This window comes from Pistacia vera, unplaced genomic scaffold, assembly GCF_008641045.1.
Source record: "Pistacia vera cultivar Batoury unplaced genomic scaffold, PisVer_v2 Contig359, whole genome shotgun sequence".
In the NCBI taxonomy this organism is placed as follows: Eukaryota; Viridiplantae; Streptophyta; class Magnoliopsida; order Sapindales; family Anacardiaceae; genus Pistacia; species Pistacia vera.
Genome location: NW_022196178.1, coordinates 1819424 through 1826700, shown reverse-complemented (window position 1 = coordinate 1826700; position 7277 = coordinate 1819424). Strand labels below are relative to the sequence as shown.

The window sequence follows — 7277 nt, the reverse complement described above, 5'->3', positions numbered from 1 at the left end:
AATTCTATTTATTTGTCTTTGCAAGCCTAAATGATGATTTTTAGCATAAATGACAGTTTTGAGCGTAAATCGCGTAACTTGAGCTTGGAAACTCAGAATGACTTGAATTTAAAAGCTTTGGAAAGCTAAGAAGCAGAGCTACAACTTTCATGTTTTGGTGTTTCGTAATTCTGACTAGACAAGGGTGAAAACTTGGCTTGAAGTCATAAACAGTATGTTGGGAATCGAAGAAAAACGTCTTTGGACGTGCTTCAGTATGTTTGTCATAACTTGAGATGTAGACCTCAGATTGGGCCTATTCTTGAAGTATAGAAATATAATTGAAAGGGATAAAATTCACATGTTTAACACCTTTCCAGATGCAAACTCTATCATGCTCAAATATGGCCTGAAAGATCCTTACAGTGGCAAGAAAACGCTTCGCTGCGGCGAAAACTACATCAGATGTGAAAAGTAATACGAGCTTTTTGACTTGCTAGGGCTTTATCCTTAAGTGAGAGAGGTATAAATTAGGACGAATAGGAAGGGAAAAGGGTCTTGGTTCGTCATTTGGAAGGCAGCTCTTGGAAGGAGAAGATTATTGAAGCTTTAGGCTTCAAATTAGAGAAGATTTCTCCATCTTTTGCTTGTTTTTCAATGATGAACCCTTATTTAGTTTGTTTTTGTCATTTTATTTTGTTTTTGAGTATGAACTGAGTTGTTTAGTTAGGGTTTGATGTAACCTTGATACAATGATTTAAATTTATATGAATTGATTTACTTTGAGTTTTAATTTCATGATTGACTTTTTATCTCTTTGCTTAATGATTTTTGGATGCTTGATCACCATTCAAATGTATGTCGTTCACAATGAGACTGAGAAGTGATTTGTGATTGTGCCTCTTAGGATAAATACCATAGATTGAGCGAAAACTAGAGATAGATAAACGTGATATATGAAATCTAGATAGAATTCCACAAAGTTTAAGAGACTTTGAACTATTAGTCTTCATTTTGTTGAGTGGGAAAGCTTAATAGGGATAAGTAGGAAAATATAGCATGAGAAGGTATGTTTTACAACTTAGGGAATTTGATTTTCAATCAAGGAATTAGAACTTAGGTAATAGATTCTATGATTTCAGTTAGCGTATCTAGGTGAAATCAACACCCTAGCATTTTTTAGCATTGTTTAATTAGTTAAGTTGTTGGATTTTGCTTTAATTTCATTATCATTCATTTATATTTTGTTAATTTGTATTTAGTTTGTTAATTTTCCGTCAATCCAATTTATTGTTGCTTTAGTTAGAACTTATACTAGAGAAATCGGTACTTAGTAACACTATCCTTGTGGGAATGATACTCTACTTATCACTTTATTACTTTTTGTGACTAGTGCACTTGCTACATATTGCATGTTTATGAAAAATCACGCATCAAGTTTTTGGCGCTGTTGCTGAGGATAGTTGGTTATTAATATTGATAGTATCTAGTGTAGTGCTAAATTGAAGCTTTTATTTCATTTTTGTAGTTAATCGTAAATATTGTATAGTCTTAAGCTGGAGTTCTTTTCTTTGTAGTTTTTATTTTTATTTTGTAGTTAAGCTTAATTAACTGTTTCTTGTAGTGCATGTGGAGATCATGGCAGAAGTACATAGAATGTTGATGGATTATGCCATACCAATGATGCAAGAATGCAATTATGGTATTACAAGGCCACCTGTTGTAGTGAACTTTGAGATTAAGCTGACAATAATTCAGATTATCCAATAGTCAGTCCAATTTGGTAGAAATTCATATGAGGATCCAATTTTGCATATCACTAGCTTTCTAGAGATATGTGACACATTCAAGGTTAATGGAATGACTAATGATGCAATTAGGCTGAGACTTTTCTCATTTTCACTGAGAGATAAGGCAAAAGGTTGGCTCATGTCACACCCAGCTGGGACAATCACCACATGGGATAGATTAGCTTAGAAGTTTCTTGCAAAATACTTCCCACAAGAGAAGATGGCAAAAATGAGAAACGACATTATCTCTTTCATGCAAGGCAATGATGAATCACTATATGAAGCTTGGGAGAGTTATATGGAGTTGTTAAGGAAATGTCCACATCATGGTCTACCGTTTTGGATACAAGTCCAAACATTTTAAAATGGGTTGGTACCAAATATTCAAACTATGATAGATGTGGCAGCAGGCGAGCCTTAAATAACAAGACCCCAGAAGATGCTTATGAATTGCTTGAGGTGATAACCAACAATAACTACTAAAGACCTAATGAGAGAGGAATGCCAAAGAGAACAATGGATCTACATGAAGTCGATGAGTTCGCCACATTATCTGTACAAATTGCATCACTTCAAAGCCAATTGGGAGGTATAAATGTAAATTCTATTCACTCACCTTTTATAACTTGTGAATTTTGTGCAGGAAACCATGGGAGTGTGGAATGCCAAGATGGAAACCAGTTACTCTTCTCAACAACTGAGCAAGTGAATTACATGGTTAGTTCACAAAGACTGCAAAATGACTCCTTCTCGAACGCTTACAATCTTGGTTGGGGGAATTAACCAAATTTGTCCTGGAGCAATCAAAGCAGTCAATCAAATCAAAGAACAGTGTCAAACCGTCAACCAGTGACTGGCTCATTAGCGCCTGCTCCATTAACATTCTCCTCGCCCCTCCTATTAACCTTTCGTGAATGCCTCGTTGTTATACCCTTTACTCACACAAATTTCAATCAACATTAGCCAATTCTATTCACTAAGCAAGTAAAGAAAACACTTACAACAATCGACTGGAGAGAGTATCTTGGGGATGCATAAGGAATGATACTTTCATTACTTACAAAAACCATTTTCGTCATCAATTAAATATAAAATAACTATAACAATTCAATCAAAACATCATTTCGAACACCCAAAATCATGCTTTGATACCAACAGTAAAACCCCTACTGTACTAGACAAATTTGTAAGCATAATAAACGGGAATACGGGATACGTTGTCACTGGACCAAAAACCAATCATAGCGGACAGTAACAAAGAAAAATTATTTTTATTTATAAAACCTTGTTATTCGCGTCTTTGTTAATAACACAGTATGCATACATTATTTATTAGTTAAAAAAAAAAAAGATTATTCATGACAAACAGTTAAAACTTTTTGGGTTCTAGCAAATACTTTGTACTTTTTGCATTCAATTATTATCGCTCTTGAGATTCCTTCCCCTTCCCGAGGTATTTAGCTGACAATCACTCGTCGAAAGAACAAATATTGAAGACACAGAAGCAGGAAAAGCTTATCTGTTATGTTCTGCTAATTTCTTTTTAGATTTTTAACTTTTTTTCAATTTTTTTAGATTTTAATTTCTTTTCATTTACATGTATATTTATCACTGATTTTCATTAACTAGGAAATCAGCTTGCACATAGTTTTTATAGGGGAGAATGATATGTTCCCACCCAAGGTTTGGCGAAACGAGACTTTCCCACCCATCAAGTGTCAAAATGATATTTTCCCACCATTCGTTAAATTCTGTTATGTTTTTCGTCAATATTTTACTAAAAAGACGAAAATACCCTTAAATATTTTACTTTATAAATTTTTTATTATTTTTTAATTAGCCAAAAGGTCAAATATTAAAAATTTAAAAAAAAAAATAGTTAACCTCACTTAAAAAGTTAAGAGTAATGCTATAAAATTGTTTAAAGTTAAATAATCTTAATACTGTATTTATTTATAATGTCATCAATATCACATTACTATTATTTATAATGTTTCTCATTTTTACTACTTAACATAAAAAAATCAATATTTATAATTAATTAAATAAATAAAGAAAAAAATGTATCTTTATACTTGGACTAATAAATAATCGAATAAAGACTTTGAATAACTAATTTTAATTTATAATAAACTATTTAAGGGTATTTTCATCTTTTCAGTCAAATATTAACTGAAAACACTAACAGAACCTAACGAAAGGTGGGAAAGTGTCATTTTGAAACTTGATGGGTGGGAAAGTGTCGTTTCATCAAACCTTGGGTGGGAAAATGTCGTTCTCCCTTTTTATATTAGGAAAAATATATTTTTCTGGAGCTTCAACATTCTATAAATAACAGCTAACCTGGCATCAAAGCACATTTTAAATCCATGCTAACTCAATCGAAGCTTGTGATAGTGATCTATATTCAGGCTTTAGCCTCTAATGATGACAAGGCAACTCTTTGTTTTGTTATGTTCTTTTTTAGATTTTAACCTTTCTCAATTTTTTTAGATTTTAATTTTTTTTCGTTCTCATTTATATGTACTGAAGAACTTAAAGAGTATAAAATTTAGAAAGAGAATGAGAAATTTATCAGTGATCTCATTTATATTTTTCTGTAGCTTTAACATTCTGAAACTCACAGCTAAGTTGGCATCAAAGCACATTTTGAATCCATGCTAACTGTAAAACCCCTTCATAGCCGGGTATTTCTTAAGTATTCTTTGGCCATTGAAAATCTAAAAAACGCACGCCTAGAAAAGAAGTTTATTTAAAATCATATTTAAAGAATAAACTTGTAGTTTATAAACATATATACATATATATATAAACTATAATAAGTTCATTGTACAAGTCAAATAATATAGTTTTCTTTCTTGGAGAAAATTATGAAATCCATGGTAGTACTTACTAGAACATACACACTTTTACAAATTTTACTAGCAATTTGATTTCTTTTATTAACACAAACATATATACTCCATTATAACATGGACATATTTATTGCATTATGAGATATAAACATAATTATTACACTAAATACTAGCAAAACCATTCAATAGTCATAATTAAAACATCCCTTCAAGCTCATAGCGTCCCTCGGAATCCTCTTACAGCTTCATGCCTTAATCCTTACCGGCAAAACATTTTAAAACATTTCCTGGGGTGAGTGCTAATCGCTCAGTGAGGGAATATGGCCATTTATAAACTATTAAGGTTCATTATACAAGTATATTACTTAGAACCTTACCTACCTACAAGACATGACCTTCATTCATTGACTTTAACAAGTTCATAAAACATGTCATACACTTTGGACTTTTCTCATAAACATAAGTCATAGCATAACCATACATAAAATAACACAGAATATATATGACTTATGCAATATTCATAAACATGGCATGCCTATTTCTTTTGTCTTTGTACTTGATATTTTCATTAGTCTTTATTATCCGATCAGATTCATTTGAACCATTACCTTGTTCTTGGTCATCACCTCAAAGGACTCATGGTTTCTACAAGAATTCCATTCCTCTGATCTTGGTTTATACCTCAAGAGACTCATGGAATTCATTCTTTAACATTTCATAAATTTTTTTATACGTCAACTAAATAAGCTATATGCATTACCATTATGAATGCAAACATATGGAATAACATCTCCTATGCTCAATCATGCTATTCATTCATTTAACATGTACCCTTGGCCAATTGCACAACTCATCAATCAATTTATCAAAACTCCATGACATGAATATTCTCCTACTAAATTCCTTAACTTAATTCATTCAATTTCTCATACAATACAAGGAATTTCAATAGTAAGCTTATTCAGGGGTTTACTAGAATTAAAAAAAAAAAAAAAAAAGGGAATTTCCATTAAGAAGGTGGATGCCATATAGTTCGTCACTTTTCAAGCAATTTTTTCCCTCATCTTCCAATTCAAATTGATTTTTGGCTAAAACATAAAAGTTTTAGGTCTATTTCTAAAATTTTTAATACTTCAAGAATCAACTCAATTAGACTTCTATAACTTTAGTTATGACCGATTCAGTGAAGCATGTACAGTATTAGTCTTAAAAAGCCAAATCCGAATTCTATTCATTTTAACCATGTCACCTTCATTTGTACATTCATATCATTTGCCATATCATTCTAATTATAAAAGGCCATAAAACCCTTCCTTTTTACAGATCCAAAAAGTGCGAAAACATCATCCAACTACAAATCTCTTAATTGGCATAATCATCCTCCATATGCACACATACACCAATCAACACACCCATTTAAACAATCCATAACCAAAACATAGCATCATACTCATATTAACATAGATAAAAATAAGTTTCATAAACCCTAGGTGTTATCAATTGTAGTCATAGGGAGATTTTTCCTTACCTTAGTATTCAAAACACAAAGAGACTCCTCCTTAGCTCCAAATGTTCACCCTTTCTACCTTACACACATAACCACTTATAAATTTTTGTTTTAACTAAAAATCAGAACAAATAGGGTTTTGAAACTCACCTTAAACCCTAAAATTGAAGTTTTAAGTGTGGATGGTGATCTCCTTTGAAATTCAACTTGAAATCCTATGAAAATTTGAGAGAGAGAGCTTGAATTTAAGCTTTTAATGGAGGAGAATGAGACTTGAAGAAGAGAGTTTGATATTCTAAGAGTGTTGGCTGACTTAATCAAGGAAATATCTTATAAATATTTGATTTTTTTTTAATTCCCAAATGGGATTGGCATCAAAGTTAGAGATATGGGTCATTTGGTATAAATTTTGCATACAAGGGCATTTTGGTTATTTCTACTGCAACATAATGATTAGCACTCATTTAATGCCATTTGCCTTTTTTAAAACACTTTGTAATTAAGCACAAGGTTTTGAAAACCGGACCGGACCGTCCGATCAGACCGGTTTGACCGGTGACCGGTGGCATTTTCGGTCCGGAATACGTAAAAAACCGCTAATTGCATTTAAACCGGATTGGACCGCGGTTGGACCGGTAGAATAGTGCCGAATCGCGGTCCAATCGCGGTCCAATCGTAGTTGAATCCCGCCGGATTCCGGCACCGATCGAGGGAGAAATCACCGCCATTAGACTTGACGGCATCTCCACTACAAAACCCTGCCATTTTCAGTGGCCGTCGTCCAGCCATCGTCGCTCGCCGTCCACCTAAACTTCACGCGAACGTCAGAGTTCTTTTGTTGATTCCAGCGATTTCCGGCGCCGATGGAACTCCTTGGCACCATCATCAGAGTCGCCGGCACCTACACATCAAAAGCCCCAAGATTCCAGCTTCGATTGGCCGTCGATCGTCGCTGCCGTCACCACTCACCAGAATCTTCGCATGACAGGGTGTTTTAGATAGATTTCAAACCTTAAGGGAGTATTATAGGGGTGTTTTTGATGAATTTTAAACCTTTAGGGACTAACATGTAATTTTACAAATTACGGTCCAACCGACCGATCCAACCGGTCAAACCGGAAACCGGACCCTTGAACGGGTCATTGT

The 7277-nt window shown here is 33.4% G+C and overlaps 1 non-coding gene across 1 annotated transcript; it reads right to left on the bottom strand.

Annotated features, from left to right (window-relative positions):
- Positions 1–1995: 1995 nt before the first annotated feature.
- Positions 1996–2102, bottom strand: LOC116139814. Its single transcript, XR_004129513.1, has one exon. It is a non-coding gene; the product is annotated as a small nucleolar RNA R71 (small nucleolar RNA).
- Positions 2103–7277: the final 5175 nt, after the last annotated feature.